Raw genomic sequence first — 17,010 nt, 5'->3', positions numbered from 1 at the left:
CACCTGGTCATGCGGGGGGATAATGATACCGGGTGGCGATCCCCAGCCAGTAAACCCAACAAGGCCACTGCAGCCAAAGCCTCGCGGTCCAATTGGCTGTAGTTCCTCTCCGCGGCAGACAATGTCCTGGAGTAAAAAGCAATGGGGGCTTCGGTTCCATTGGGCATGTGATGGCTGAAGACAGCGCCGACACCAAAAGGGGAGGCGTCACAGGTCAACACCAATGGCAGGGTCTGGCTATATTGTACAAGGAAAGAGTCCACTGACAAGAGTCATTTTACTGCGGCAAATGCGGTGGCCTCGGTTTTGCCCCAGGACCATTTCGCGTTCTTGGCTAGGAGGTGATGTAATGGCTCAGCAACGGTGGCTTTCTGTTTGTGGGGCATCCTTAATAGCTGTGATTTTTTGTGTGGTCATGTGGATTTCAGACCCATCAATCATGTGCCCTAGGAATTCGACCTTTGGTACATTAATTTGACATTTTTCTTTTTTGAGGCGGAGACCTTTGTGTCTAATTCTGGGCAAAACTGTTGGTACGCGTTTTTAAAGTTGCGCCTCATTTGCAGCCGATACCAAAATGTTGTCGAAATAGGGGACGACTCCTGGAATCCTCTGAAAAAGTCATTCCATGACGCTTTGGAACAGTCCAGGGGCGATACTAAGACCAAATTGCAGGCGGTGGCATTTAAATGCACCCCTGTGCATCACAATGGTTTGGGCCTCTGCGGTACCACCCTCTACTGGCAATTGTTGGTATGCCTGCCTATGTTCCCTCTAAGGTGCGCGGCTGCGCGGCCGCGCACATGGCAAGTAAATACCGCGCAGCAGTTTCTCACTGCCGCGCAGTGTCATTTGCCAGACACGGAGTGCAGTCTCTGCACTCTGCAGAACAGTCGCGGAATCGCGAACGAAACCCCCTCCAGCTAAACAGGAGTCTTGACAACATTTTTAAAAAAGTTTGGGTGGAATTGGTGCGGTTTATTATGCGGTTGCATGTGGGTGGCACCTCCTGATTCTCCGCGCTTCGGACCTGTCAACAAAGTTTTTCGCTTGCGTGCAAGCCGGCGCCCTAAACGGGGCTGGGTCCGGTCATCTCTTCCCTGCCTTTCCTTCCCTTTTTATGTCCTGTCTCAGACGTGCGGGCGGGCATGCGCATGCTGTGGACACGCCCGCTTAGACGCCGAGGTTGCTGCGTGCTTAGCTGCGTGCGTATCTCCCAAATGTTAAAGGACGTCCCGGCTCCCCTCCCGCTGCCGCCGCCTTAGTCGCTTTCCCGGCCTTTGTCCCACCCGGCAGCCCTATCGAGGTCGTGCTTCTGCCTGGCAGCTGCTTGCTGAGAAGCCCGTGGAGGAGCAGGCGAGGGGCACTGTGTCTCCCCCAGGACCGAAAAGCCCCCTTTCTGCCTCTGCCTTTGTCGACGGCTGCACTGAAGCCCATTAACTCCCGGACCCCCCTCCCCAATATCTGGACCTATTCCAAGCAGCTGGCCTGGCTCAACTTTGATCTAACCATATCGCTCCTGACGGGTTTTTAACTGGGTATCTTAATTATATTTAATTTCTAGGGGTTTTTAAATACTGTATTTTAATTGTTTTTATTGATCAGCCGACCTCCTCCTTGTGTGTGTCTCAGTATATGTCTCTGTTATATGTTTGTTTTGTCCACATATTTATTTCATGTGTTTCATTGTACGCCACCCCGAGTCCTTCGGGAGAGGGTGCGGCTAAGAAATAAATATATTATTATTATTATTATTATTATTATTATTATTATTATTATTATTATTATTATTATTATTATTATTATTATTATTATTCTGTGTGCTGGGAAGTTGCAGGGGGAGGATGGAGAAAGCTCAGCCCGTCTTTGTTCCCCAAACTACAGAGAGCAACAGGGAGGGCCTTCTCCTGGTGCCGTCCACGAGGCAATGCCAACGGGCGACACCAAGGAGTAGGGCCTTCTCTGTGATGGGCCCAACCCTCTGGAATGACCTCCCCCCCGATATTAGAACCACTACTGACCTCCGCTCCTTCCGACAGAAACTGAAGACACACCTGTTCCGACTGGCTGGTTTGGCATAATTTTAACGTCTACCTCCTGGCATACACATTCTTACTGGTTTTTAGAGGGATATTGTTTTAAATTTAACTTGATATTTTAAACTTTTGTATTGATTTATTTATTAGCTGTACAGTTTGGCATATTTTACCCTCCTCTTATACATGTATTTATATAGTTATTTCTACGTTTTAATCTGTTGTATTTTAATACGGACTGTACACCGCCCCGAGTCCCTTTCGGGAGAGGGGGCGGTATATAAACGCTAATAATAAATAAATAAAATAAATAAATAAAACACTCGGAGGAGGCCAAGTTTCCTCTGCCTTGGGGGAGATTTAAAAGAGGGCAGCAGTCCAGGTGCGCGGGGGGGGGGTAAACTTCCGTTTTGTTCGGGATGAGGTGGAGCCAGTTCTCCCCGTCCAGACATCCTGCGTGCGTATCTCCTCCTGGTTTTTTTTCCTCTTACGTGCCCCCTTGGTGCAGCAGGCTAACGCCGGCCAAAGGAGTGGGGCGGACAGCACAACTGGGTAAATTATAAACCACAGATTTTAATCCTATTTAATTTTTAATGGTATCAAATTTAGCTATAAAGTGGCCTTACCTACTTTTTCCCCCCTGGGCCTGCTAAATTCTGGCCTGGATTTCCTATTGTGCAATTTGTGTCATGGACTTAATCATTTTAAATTCCATTAAATGCCAGTACACATCCTTTCTGCCAAGAGATCAGAAAAAAACAATGCTCTAATCTTCTGATATTTAAATGATTTATAATGTTGTTTAGATATATAATTTGGATTACATTTGAAAGCTCTGCATTGATTAAATACTATGGAATACAATCCTACAGCAGTTCTTCTTTCTTTTTTGGTTTTAGAAAAGGATAATTCCCTTTTTAGCCAGGCTTTTTGAATTAGTTTATGGTGATGTTAACACTAGTTTTTAAGTAGATTTCAATTTTTAAAAAAAATCTGTTAGTTGCTTTGAATGCCTTGGAGATGAAAAGATGGGGTACAAAACTGAAATAATAAAAAATTAGTACATTCATTTTGAAAAATAAATGCAATACTTGATTAATTTTATATCTTTATTCAAAATAGTTTTGGCAAGGGGGAGAGTTTCATGATAAATCATTTTATTACATTTATATTGCATTTATATATTATATTTATTACATTTATACTCCACATTATATATTTGTATTGTTATTTTAGTGTTTATTGTCAATTTTGATTGATATTATATTGATATATCAATACTGATTTTAGTCGTACTAAATAACAATTACTGCTATTATTTATCAGCATTAAATATTTACAGTTTTTAATATTGACTTAGTCATATTTTAGAATAATAGGATTATCTTTTGATAGGATAATTGGCAAAATCTAATTCAGGTGTGATGGGTTGCATTCCAAAGGAATGTGAGAGGACAGGTTGCCTGCAAAATGCCAGGGCCCAGGCTGTTGGTGCCATGTCTCTCTCTAGCCAGTCTAACAATGTAAAAGTTGAGCAGAGAGGCTTTTTTTTTCAGTGTGAGCAGGAAAGTATAGTGTTTGAGCGGCACATTTTCTTTTTTTTTTTTTTTTTTATAATAAAATTTTATTGGTTTTTCAAGATTTATAGGGAAAAGGGTAAATGGACAGGTATACAAATTTTGGCAGTTGCAAAGTGTGTGAGGCCCCCCTCCCTCCATACCCATAGTATACATTTAATATAATGCATTAGTATATAATTAATTACAGTCAGCATATTAGTTCTATTATTAAATTCAATCAAATTAAACATTACAGTATAAAATCCAAATATAATTCCATTTTCACTTTCGGTCAGTTTATAATAATATGATTTTCTTGTTTATTTTTGTGATCTGAGTCTTCTTGCTATTGCCCCATCTCCCTCCCCTGGCAGAGCTCTGGCCCCTCCCGTGTCCTGCGTGTCCGTTGTGGTATCTGGTGGTTTCTCTAGGAGTGTTTTATTTTTTTCCATAAAGGCCTGCGCCTCTATGGGTGAATTAATTCTAATTCTTGTCTCCTCCCAGAATATCAGCATACCTTCAGGCATCAACCATCTAAACCACACCCCTTTCTGGTATAATTTATTCGCTAATTGCGAATAATTTTTTCTTTTTTCTCTAATCTTCTTAGGGATCTGCTTCAGAATGGTTATCTCCATATCATGATATATCAATGCTTGCCCCCTTTGTACACCCAGAATTTCATCTCTTGTGCTTTTTCTAAGGAATTTAATGTGAACCTCCCTGGGTACATTGTGTGTTCTAGCGTAAGCTGAATTCACTCTATAAACCAGATCTATATCCCACCCCATCTGTTGTTTTTCTTTGTGTGTGTAGTCAGCCAGAATGTTTGTCATGATGTCCCTTATATTTTCCCCATCTTCTTCTATAACATTTTGAAATCTAAGATAATAGGACATTCTCTCAAATTCTAATTTCATCTGTTGGATGTCAAGATCTTTGTTCCCTTTCTGCACAGCTTCCACCCCCCCCCCTCACCTCCTCCACCCCCCCTTCCACAAGATCCAGTCTCTGTGAGTTCTTATAAATTTGGGCTTGATTTTCTTTAATTTCATCTTTCATTTCCCTTAGCTGTTTCTTGATTTCCTCCTGGCCCTGTAAAATTTGTTGAAGCATTTGTTGAAAGTCCATCTCTATAGGCTTAGGTTGCATCAGTTCTGTTATCTTGGACTGTGTGGCTGGACTGGATGTTACAGATGTTGGAGCAGATGTAGCAAAGCCAGATTTCCCAGGAGGTGGTCTTTTGGATGCCATCCTTTATAACATTAGAAGTTCAGTCCATATATAAGATAAACAGTTAGAAAAGAAGGGTAGCCAGGTGAGGTCCGGGAGCAGAAGAACCAGGCAGAAGAGAATCTCTCTAATAAGTCTGGCAATAGATGAAAGGTTTCCCCTAGAAAGTTCAAAAAGACCAATCCACAAGAGATTCCTCTGGGAGACACGGAGACAAAGACCGGAAGCCTGAATTTTAAAGGTGGAGTCAGGTTTCACAGTTCATAAAGACAACGGAAGTGTGCCATCTTGCCCTGCCAGTTTTGGGCACAGAGGCATATCAAAGTTTTAAAAAGTTCCAAAAGTCCTCAAATCACAGTAAATAGTGAAATTAGATTGCAAAGAAAATCATCCAACCTGGGTGAGGCTTCATTCGTTGGCTCTCCCCCCTCCTCCTTCCCCGGGGGCTGAGAGCAAAATTATTCCTCGCCGCTTATCCAAGGGGGGGGGAAACCCCCCTCCCTCCAGCCGCGCCTCCAGAATACTCCGAAAGTTATTTAAAGAAAGCTAACTAGTTCTTTGTGCAAAATAGGGCATGAAGAGAGAAGCAGCCTCACCACACCGCAGCTGCTTCCTTCAATTGCTTCATTCTCCCGACGGCTTTAGCGAGGCGCGAAGCGCAGAAACGCGAGGCGCCCTCCGATCTAGCTCCCCGGTGCCTTGGGCGCGCGAGAGACCTCCCGCCGGCCGCCGCCGATGCAGGAGCTCCCCGCGATGCCGCCCCTCCGGCAGGACCCCTCTGAGGGGTGTCCTGTGCCCCCCAAGGAGTGGGGAAGCCCACCAGAGAGCCGGAGCGGGCAAAGAGCTGCCCGTCGCCGCTGCCGCCGGAACCGGAACTCAGAGCGGCACATTTTCATGCCTGGCATTCATCGGGTTGAAACCTCACTCGCAATTGGTGCTTGACGCTTGGAACGTTGCGCAAATATCCAGCAGACGTGACAGCAGTTCAAACTGTTGCTCTCTTAGGTGCTCAGGCATGAAAATGTTCCGCTCAAACACTATACTTTTCCGCTCACACTGAAAAAAAATTAGAGGGAACATTGATGCCTGCACCATCCAATTTTGCAAAGATTTTTCCTGGGCCGAGTGAATGTAGTAGGTGCTGTACAATGGGTACAGGGTAGGCGCTTTGTTGTAGTGCTTTATTAATTGTGCACTTATAGTCCACCCAGATGCAGACAGACCCGTCAGGTTTGACAGGTGTCACAATTGGCATCTGCCAGCGTGCGTGATCGACTGGCTCTAAGATACCCTGGCTGACATGCTTATCAATTTCTTTGTCAATTTTTGGATGGAGAGCGAAAGGTACTCTCCTGGGGTTTAGCCTAATTGGGGCTATTGTGGGGACCAAGCTAAAGGAAATTGGGGTTCCTTTGTACTTACCCAGACCGGTACCAAAGACATCTTCGAACTCCTTAAAAGTGGCTTCAGTGCCGTCGTCCCTCATAGAGTTGATTCCTGTCACTTCCATTGCCAAAGCTTGGAACCAATCAAGCCCCAGGAGGCTCTGAAGTTTTCCGCTGACCACCGTCATGGGGAGGTTTTCACAGAGTTGTTTGTAGTTCACCCGGAAGGTGCCTTGGTCCACGATGGGGACCTGGTTCCCCTGGTAGTTGCGCAGGCGGATGTCGGGGCTTCGCTTCTGTAGCTTGGGGATCACTTGCTTTAAGACTGACCATGGGATTATGGTCAGTGATGACCTGGTGTCGATCTCCATCTCGCATGGAGAGTCCTCAATGAGGACAGTGACTTTCAGCTTTTTGGGGCACCCGGTGCAGATTTGTGTGGCAGACGTATCGTTGGCGACTCTTTCGTCGCCTTCTGACTCCCATGGGTACTTCTGCCAAGCCCCTGGTTTGGGCCGCTGTTTACGGTTTTGTGACCCTTTGGGCTGTCTTGTGGCGGTAGGAAAGTCGTTGCGGCACACCTTGGCAATGTGCCCCTTCCTCTCACATCGCTGGCAAGTTGCTTCATGGAAGCGGCAGGATGATCGGGCATGGTCTCCTCCACAGCTGGTGCAGGGCAGAACTTGTGAATTGAATTTTCGTGCCAGCTTTGTGTGGCTACTGCGCATGCAGTAGCTGTCTTCCTCTTCGCTTCCAGAGCTCTCGGGCTCTGTAGTCTCGCAATGTACGGAAGTACTTTTCCGCGCGTCCTGAGGTGCGCTCTGGCGCTGTAGGGTTTCCGTCGATTTGGCAGCTGATTCAGATGCCCTAGCCTTATCTAGTGCAAACTGCAGAGAGGGGTTGGATTTAGCGAGTAGCTTCCTCTGCAGAGTAATGTCTCACAGCCTCAAATTATGCGATCCAGAATCCGCTCATCCAGGTCACTGCACTCACAGTAGGCTGCGGCTTTTCGGAGTACCACCACATACTCATTGATAGATTCGCCCTCCATCTGGTTTCGAATGTTAAATTCGTGCCGGCGAACGTATTTGGACGGCTTGGGCGTGTAGTGGGTCTTCAGCATTTGTTGTAGTGCAGACCAGGACACTGTTTGTAGTGAGGTCGGTTCCGAGAGGTTTTTCGCTGTTTCAAACACTTCCTGGCCACAGTAACCAAGGAACATGTTCTTCTTACGGGCTTCTGGAACGCCCGTGAGATCGTTCACTTCTAGGAAACACTCGAATCGTAGCATGTACGATTCCCAGTGCTCGGTGGCTGGATCATATGGAGGTGGTGGGGCATGCATAGCCATCCTGATTCAATCTCATTGTTCAGCGATGGTTGCTCAATGCCGCACAGGATGCCCCGAGCTGGATGTACTTGCAGGATCGTGTTTGCTCTTTTTCTTTGCCTAGTTGCCTTCTAATCCCACCTTCGTCACCAATGTTAATTCAGTTAAGGAGGGCACACAAAGGCTCCAGTAACAACAGCTCTTTATTGCAAGTCAGGTAAACATCCGTCTGGGGAATGGTCGGGCAGCATCCCCTTTTAAAGGGATCTGTCAGACCTCTTGACCAATGGGGTTAACCCTCTGTTCCCACCAGAACAGAGGACCTTGGTGGAAACCTCTGTCAGTGGGGGGGGGATATGTAACACTCCCCATCCCCTCCTCCAGGCCTTCTGAACAGTGTCCTTTCCCATTACTGCAACAGAGCCCCTCCCCTCCATGCTGGTTCCCCTTTTCCTCTCTTTCCTCCCATCTTTCCTCCATCAGAGCCTCCCCCAAAGAGCAGGGAGGGTCTCTACACAAAGCGACCGAAGGGGCAGAATTTGGGCCTTGAGTGACATTTCTCCATCCCTCCATCGGTTTGTTTCCTGGGCTCTCCAGGGTCTCCTCGGGAGTCAGGAAGGGCCCCTTTAGCTGCTTCCAATGGGGCAGAGGACCAAGGGGCTGCCCCTCCTGGAGGCTCAGCCATGGGGCAAAGGAGGGCAGTCCCTGAGCTGCCCTGATGAAGAATGGAGGCTTGTTGCCTGCTGGATCCTGGCCAGTTCCTCAGTTCCGCTTCAGAAGAGCCCAACGCTTCAGGCTGGAGAAGTGAAACCCGAGTGCCTCTGCGGCTGTTGGGGGTTGGAGGAAGAAGTGCTGCTGCTGTGTGTGTGTGTGTGTGTGTGTGTATTGGGGATGTCAGGAAGAACTCAGAGAAAATCAAAACCTTGCGGGGGAGAGGGAAACATGAAAAGAGCCTGGAAGTTCTGCTTTGATCAGGAGAGTGAAGGGCCTCCCACCAGAGTCTGCCTGGATCTGGGGCCAATTTTGTGTGACTGGGTGTGGCCAAACACACAATTGTGGGACCCATTCAGACTCCGCCGCCTCCTTCAGCTGCAGGTGGGGACCCAGTTCTGGCCTGCTGAAGCCGGTGGGGGGCAGGGTGGAGTTTGACCCCTCCAGCCCCTCCCCCATCCCTGGAAAGGATTCAGGCCATCTCAGGACACGAGCCCTGTGGGAGTTCTGCCTGCTGCAGCTGGGAGAGGATCTTGGCTCTGAGCCTGGCCTGAGGACAACACAACTCCCATCACTCAGGCAAGGAGGATCAGAAAATGGGTCGTTTCAGAGACGCTGGGAGGGCAGAGGAGCCATCAAGGGGGGTGGGGGGAGGGGCAAACTCAGCCCCCCCTCCCCATATTTGTATCTCAGAAAAGGCTCTGCTGAACAGGCATGCATGTGTCTACACACAAACACAGAGACGAGAGAGAGAGAGAGAGAGAGAAGGAGAGAGAGAGAAGGAGAGAGAAAGAGAGAGAGAGAGACTCTCCTTAAAGGAGGAGCAATGAAGGCCCTTCAGTCACCTGAGACCACCTGAGAGGCCTGTTCCAGGACTGCCCACTCAGCCCCACAGCTGCCCCACAGTCCTTCGGCCCTTCGGGTTCTCTGGGTAGCAGAGATTACAGGACTCTTGCACAGCCTGGGGTGCTGCTGAGGACCCCCCCCCACTTCGTGTCCTGGGTGGAGGCCCCAGTCTTGACCTGGGGGTCCCCAACAGAGCTGTGTGTGCCCCCCTCCAGAGCTCCTCCCCCTCAGAAAAGGGCCCAGGTGATCCTGTGGCCGTTGGCCTTGACTGTCACTGCATTAAATTGTTTGCTAGCCGAGCTGAAAGAGTTACTGCACAGGTCATAGGCCTTTATCAGCAATGATTTATTGAGCATGCTTAACATGCTTATATACATCACACATTCCAGAGACTTCTTTCCTTTTGATCTTCAGACGGACAAGATTTGTTCTTGCCAAAATGTAACAATTAGATAGATTTGTTTATTTTGTTATTTTGTTATTTTTGTATTAAAGCTTGTCTTTAATTAGAACATGTTCTCGGGTTATTTTATTTTTCGCTTCTTGAGGATATACTGTTTGGAAAAGTCGTCGGTCCAAGACCTCATTAGTTCAGGGTGAAATTTCCCCTGACATTGACCTTTGGGAAGGTAGTGCAGATGTCCATCTCCCTGGCTCGGGGGCTCCTGGGTGGGGGGAGTCAGAGGGGGGGGTCTTCCTCGGTGGTCCCTTGGGCCAGATCAAAGATCCCTCTGACAAATTGAAAGACAAAAAAGACAAGTACAAAAAATGGAAAGAGGGACACATAATTAAGGCAGGATAGATAACAGATAGCCAGAATCTGCAGTCAGGAAAGCAAAGGCTCAGAATGAACAAAGACTTGCAACAAAATTCAAAGATAATAATTTAAAAAGTTTCATCCAACATTTAAATAACAAGAAAAGAATCAAGGAAAACAGTCGGTCCACTAAAGAGAGAAGAAGGCAAGGAAGTAACAGGCAGCAGAGGGAAGGCAGAGCTGCTTAGCTCATTCTTTGCATCGGTCTTCACGCCAAAAGAAACTAAAGCCCAACCTACCAGAAACAAAACTGTAAAAAACAGACTGGAAATAAAAGTTAAAATAAGCCAAAAAAAAAAAAACCCTGTAAGAGAACACCTGTCCCATCTTGAGGAATACAAATCACCAGGACCAGACGGATTACATCCCAGAGTTCTGAAGGAGCAGGCAGATGTCATCTCACAACCACTGAACCACATCTTTCCAAAATCCTGATGCACCGGGAAACTACCAGAGGGCTGGAAAAGAGCTGATGTGGTTTCCATCTTGGAAAAAAAAAGGAGGGGGGGACATCCAGGAAACTACAGACCAATCAGCCTAACATCAATACCTGGGAAGATACTGGAAAAGATAATAAAAAACCAGATCTACCAACATCTAGAAACAAAGAAAGTAATAACTAGCAGCCAGCACAGGTTTGTTAAAAACAGATCATCCCTAACCAATCTTATTTCATTCTTCAACATAGTGACTAAATTATTATAACAATACTGGGAAATACTGTGGACGTATCCTTAGACTTCAGCAAGGCATTTGACCAAGTAGACCACAACCTACTTCTTGGTTAGCTAGTAAGAAGTGGGACAGAAGCATCTCCACCAGAGGGATTCCTAACTGGCTGACAAACCCTACCCAATGAGTAGTAGTCCTTAATGGGTCTGCGCCTACCTGGAGGGAAGGAAGCAGTGGGGCACCCAGAGGTTCCATCTTAGGCCCAGGACTCTTCCATATCCTCATAAGCGACTTGGATGAGGGAATAGAAAGGGAACTCTCCAAATTTGCAGATGACACTAAGCAGGCAAGAATAGCCAACACCCCAGAGAACAAGCTCAAAATCCAAAAGGTTCTTGAGAGACTTGAACACAGGGCCCCATGTAACAAAGTGAAATTCAAGGTAGAGAAAAGGAAAGTCCTACACTTAGGTTAAAAAAAACCACCAACTGCACAGGTAGAGACGAGGTGGAACTTGGCTCAATGCCAGGAACTGTGAGAGTCTCTTGGAATCCGACTGGACAATCCCTTAAATATGAGCCAGCCGAGGGTTTCAGCAGCCAAAAAAGGCAATGAAATCCTAGGCTGCCTCAACAGAGGAATAAAACGAAGATCACGTGAAGCGTTGATACCATTTTACAAAGCCTTAGTATGGCCACACTGGGAATCCTGCACCCAGTTTTGGTCACCACTGTTGGATCTGGGCAACGAGAGAACAGACTGCGGACACGAAGTGACTTAACAGCTCTTTATTAGTAGTAGTAGTGATCCAGCTTGCTCTGTGGTCGGAGGGTTCCCCTTTTATAGGGATCGGGTACGCCCCTCGACCAATCAGAACGATACCTGTTTCCCGCTGTAGCAGCGGACCAGAGAGGAGACTTACCCCGATATATGCTAATATCTAACACCCCTCCCCTCCTAGACGGAACGTTGCGGTTAGTAACATAGTCTTTTAGGTATGTTGGGGTTTGCCTTACTCGGGAGGAGCGTCGCAGTTCGGGTTGGTTAGAAGTGGTTGCAGGATCGGATGCTTTTCCTGTTTCACGTTCGGGAGGTTTCGTGCCTTCGTTGCTAGGGCGTTCCGGAGTCTGCTCGGTTGCGTTGTCTGGGGTTTGCTCTGCTTCGTGTTCGATCTCTTGTTCCGACCTGGGTTCGCAGGTGTCGTAGCTCTCTATGATGGGGCTCTCGAGTGGCTGACTTTCCGTTGGCAGGAAACTCTCGTCTTCGTTTCGAAGGTCTGAGTGTGCTAGGCGACCCCGAAGTTGATCGATGTGCCTTTTCCAGTTCCGCCCATCTTCCAGCTCCAGCAGATACGATCGTGGACCCGTGACGCCAATGACCTTTGCCGGCATCCACAATGTTCCCCCTGCATAGTTGTGGGCGTATACTGAATCCCCTATGCTAAAAGACCGAATTTTGCTTGTGGAGTCTGGGGGAGCTGTGGCAGAGTAATTTGGGTGAAGACGGTCCAGGTGAGACCGTAGACGGCGGCCCATGAGTAGTTCAGCGGGGCTTCTACCCGTCATTGCACTTGGGGTGATATGCTGAATTAAGAGGTAATGGTCAATGCGTGTTTGCCAATCACCTGGACCCATCCTAGCGAGGGCCTCTTTTGCGAATCGCACCATTCTCTCCGCCTGTCCATTTGACGCCGGATGGAATGGCGCGATGAGGGCGTGCCGAATTCCCTGACCTGCTAGATATGTCTCAAATTGCATGGCCGTGAACTGGGGCCCGTTATCGGAGACCAGGAGGTCGGGCAGGCCATGAGTGGCAAAAAGTCGCCGTAGAACCTTAATGACTGCCTCTGCCGTGGTTGAAGTCATTAGGACTACTTCTAGCCATTTCGAGTATGCATCCACAACTATAAGGAAGATCTGACCTTGGAATGGCCCTGCGAAGTCGATGTGTATTCGCGACCAGGGTGCTTTAGGTTTCTCCCATTCTGTGGCGGGCGCTTCCGGGGGTGCTGGTCTCGATTCCTGGCATGGGTCGCAAGTGGCCACCCACTCCTCTATTTCTTTGTCCATGTTTGGCCACCAAACGTAACTTCTTGCTAACGCCTTCATCCTAACAATCCCCGGATGACCCGCATGTAAAGCATCTAATACATTCCTACGTAAGGCATACGGAATAACAACTCGATCCCCCCACAATAAGCAACCTTGTAACACTGAGAGTTCGTCCCGTTTTGACCAAAACACTTTGAATTCCAGGCCCACGTTTCCCTTCGGCCACCCCCTCCAAACCCAAGTTTGAACTTGCTTTATTAAATTGTCTTTAGAGGAGAACCTTGCAACGTCGTATGAAGAAACCGGTCCAGAGTCCAAACAGTCAATGAGCAATACCGGTACTTCTGGAGTGGGGTCTGGCAGAATGTCGGGTAATGGGCAACGGCTGAGTGCGTCTGCGTGTCCGAGAGTGGAGCCCGGTCGATGAATTAACTTGTAGGAGTACGCAGCCAGGAAAACAGTCCACCTGGTCATGCGTGGAGAAAGGGAGACCGGAGTGGGGCGGTTTCCCGCCAAAAGTCCCAACAGCGGTTTGTGATCTGTAATCAGTTCAAAATCGCGGCCGTAGAGGTATTTGTGGAAACGTTTTATTCCAGCTACAGCAGCTAGCGCTTCCCTGTCCATTTGGCTGTAATTCCTCTCGGCCGATGAAAGAGTCCTGGAGTAGAAGGCGATGGGTGCTTCTTTTCCATCGGGCATCCTGTGGCTGAGGACTGCTCCAACTCCGAAGGGTGATGCGTCGCAGGTCAATACCAGCGGTAGGGTCTGGCTGTATTGGACAAGCAGTGAGTCAGTGGTGAGCAGGCGCTTTACTCCGGCGAAAGCTGCAGCTTCGGATCGTCCCCATTTCCATGGTGCGTTCCTCTGGAGTAGACGGTGTAGTGGCTCAGCAACGGTCGCCTTCTGCCTCAGAAAAACGCTGTAGAAGTTAAGTAGTCCGAGGAAGGCCTGCAAATCGGTCTGATTTCGTGGTGTGGTGGCGTCCTGGATCGCCTTAATTTTCTTTGAAGTGGGGTGTATTCCCTGACCATCAATTCTATAACCCAGGAATTCTACGCTAGGCACGTTAATTTGGCATTTTTCCTTTTTGAGGCGGAGACCCTTTTCTCTGATTCTGGCCAAAACAGTTCTGACTCTTTTATTTAATTGCTCCTCGTTTGCAGCGGACACCAAGATGTCATCAAAATAGGGGACGACTCCCGGTATCCCTTGCAAAAGTCGTTCCATGACGCTCTGGAACAATCCTGGGGCAATACTTACACCGAATTGTAGCCGGTTGCATTTGAATGCTCCTCTATGCGTCACTATAGTTTGGGCCTCCGCTGTGGCGCTATCAACTGGCAGTTGCTGGTAAGCTTGTGCCATGTCTAATTTAGCAAATACCTTTCCTGGCCCCAACGAGTGCAATAAGTGCTGTACTACAGGCACAGGATATGCGCTCTGTTGTAGCGCGACATTAATTGTGCATTTATAGTCCGCGCAGATGCGGACTGATCCGTCTGGTTTGACTGGGGTCACGATGGGTGTTTCCCAGCGCGCGTGATCCACCGGCTCAAGGATTCCTTGCTCCACTAACTTATCTATTTCCTTATCTATTTTTGGGCGGAGTGCAAAAGGCACTCGTCTCGGTTTAAGTCGGATTGGCGCCACTTTGGGGTCTAAATTGAATGATATCGGTTTACCCACATACTTACCAAGACCGGGGCTGAACACATCCTCGAACTCCTTAAAAATCTGCTCAGCGCTGCTGTTTTCCACGGCGTTGATTCCGGTGACTTCTAGCCCCAAGGATTCGAACCAATCCAGTCCTAGGAGGTTTTGTAATGGTGCACTGCCGATGGTCACGGACAGCTGGGCTACGATGTCCTTGAAACGGATCTGGAACGTGCCTTGGCCTACGATGGGGACTCGGTTCCCCTGGTAGTCTCGTAGCAGGATGTCTGGAACGCGTAGTTGGCTCTTTTTGAGGCTAGGGATAGCCTGTTTCATGGATGCCCATGAAATGATCGTCAGGGACGATCCTGTGTCAACTTCCAGCTCGCAAGGTGAGCCCTCCAAGAGGACTGTGACTTTCAGCTTTTTAGGCCGCTTGGTGCGGACTTGGCTTATTGTTGTGAGATACTTTCGCAATTCCTCTCTCTGGGTCAACTCTATCTCATCATCTGTATCCTGAAAATACTCTCGTCGAGCGTCTTGATAGAACGCTCTCTCAGCTCTTTGTGTGTAGTCTCTCTGGGGATACGCTCGCTCAGCTCCTTGTGAGTAATCTCTCTGGGGATACGATCGCTCAGCTCTTTGGGAATTTTCTCTCTGGGTAAACACTTGTGGATTTCTCTCTGGGCGCCCTTTTTGATTTCGCCAAGCCCCTGGGTTGGGCTTCTGTTGGCGGTACATGGGTGGTTTCCTTGAGGCAGGGGCTTCGCTCCGGCACACTCGTGCGATGTGCCCCAGTTTGTCTTAGTGCGAACAAACAACGTTCCTGAACCGACAGGTAGACCGGGGGTGATTCCCTCCGCAGCTTGCGCAGGGCGGCAAATGGGATCCGGGTCTCCCCCCAGGTCTCACGTGACTGCTCCGCATCAGGTGACTTTCCTCGAGCTCGGGATTCCCGAAATCTGGAATGGTGTCCTCGTAGTGGACTCTGGTGTGTCTTGGCGCTGGCTGGCCTGTGTTGAATCCGCGTTGAATGGTCTCCGCTGATCTGTCTGCTGCTTCTGAAGCTCTTGCCTCGTCGAGTACAATCTGTAGGCTTAAATTGGTTTTGGCTAACAGCCGTTTTTGTAGGGAAATGTCTCTCAGCCCGCTAACGAGTCGATCCATAATCTGCTCATCCAGGTCTCGGAATCCACAATGTGTGGCTGCTTTTCGTAGGGCTGCAACGTACTGGTTGATAGATTCTCCCGCCTTCTGGTTCCTCGTGTTGAATGCTTGGCGGCAAACATGGCGGGAAGGTTTTGGCGCGTAATGAGTCTGTAGAGCCTGTTGCAACGCCGCCCATGATACTGCCTGTATCGGAGTAGGCGCGGTGAGGTCTCTGGCCGTGTTGAAGACTTCTTTCCCGCAGTAGCCGAGGAAGATGTTTTTCTTCCGGGCGTCGGTGATCCCCGTGTATTCGTTCGCTTCGAGAAAACACTCGAAACGAATCATGAAGGCTTCCCATTCGTCGTTCTCTGGGTCGAATGGAGCGGGGGGAGTGTGCATCGCCATCTTCTCTCGCATGAATTTTGCCGCGCTGTGGTGACCTGAGATGGCTGCCGGAATTTCTGCCGAATTCCTAGGCTGGATCAAATCCGGAGATTCTGGAGGTAGCGTTCTTCGTCCTATCTGTCTCTCGATCCCACCTTTGTCGCCAATGTTGGATCTGGGCAACGAGAGAACAGACTGCGGACACGAAGTGACTTAACAGCTCTTTATTAGTAGTAGTAGTGATCCAGCTTGCTCTGTGGTCAGAGGGTTCCCCTTTTATAGGGATCGGGTACGCCCCTCGACCAATCAGAACGATACCTGTTTCCCGCTGTAGCAGCGGACCAGAGAGGAGACTTACCCCGATATATGCTAATATCTAACAACCACGATGTAGAAAAGACGTGGAGACCCTAGAAAGAGGGCAGAGAAGAGCAGCAGAGAGGATGAGGGGACTGGAGGATAAAACGTAGGAAGAACGGTTGCAGGAACTGGGCATGGCTAGTCTAGTGAAGAGAAGGACCAGGGGAGACATGATGGCAGTCTTCCAATATCTCAGGGGCTGCCCCAAAGAAGAGGCAGTCAAGCTATTCTCCAAAGCACCTGAGGGGAGGACAAGAAGCAATGGGTGGAAACTAATCAAGGAGAGAAGCAACTTAGAACGAAGGAGAAATTTCCTGGCAGTTAGAAGAATTAATCAGAGGAACAATTGGCCTCCAGAAGTTGTGAATTCTCCAACACTGGAAGTTTTTAAGAAGATGTCCGATAACCATTTGTCTGAAGTGGTGTAGGGTTTCCTACCTAGGCAGGGGGGTGGACTAGAAGACCTCCAAGGTCCCTTCCAACCCTGTTATTCTACTCTATTCTAAGGAGGGGGCTGGGAGGGACCCACGGATGCTGGGGAGCAGAGTGGGGGGAGAAACGAGCTGAGACCCCCCAAGAGAGACTTTGGGAAAGGGGTTGGAGGGCAAAGAGAAGTGGGAGATTCAAGGCCCAAATCCCTTTGGAGCCCCCAAAGCTTCTTCCGTTAAAAGAGGAAGGAGACGGGAAGCGAAAGAGGGAAACTGAGGCATTTTCAGACCTGAATCCACAAATGACACCAAAACTCCGTATAAGAAAAAGAATTTTGGCAGCTTCAGAAAATTCACTTTTTCTTCTGACTCTCAAACTTGAGGCTTTGAAAGTCA

General features: G+C 48.5%; 1 protein-coding gene across 1 annotated transcript in view; it reads right to left on the bottom strand.

Annotated features, from left to right (window-relative positions):
* The window catches only part of LOC309382524 (uncharacterized protein), a gene marked incomplete at its 5' end in the record, with an annotated part of 469,143 nt that overhangs the window by 59,529 nt on the left and 392,604 nt on the right, over positions 1-17,010 (bottom strand). The gene's annotated exons all lie outside the window — the stretch shown is intronic.

The sequence above is a fragment of the Natrix helvetica genome (genome assembly GCF_964273705.1).
Source record: "Natrix helvetica genome assembly, chromosome: 1".
Classification (NCBI taxonomy): domain Eukaryota; kingdom Metazoa; phylum Chordata; class Lepidosauria; order Squamata; family Natricidae; genus Natrix; species Natrix helvetica.
The sequence above is the reverse complement of the archived record's forward strand: the minus strand, read 5'-3'. Positions and strand labels throughout refer to the sequence as shown.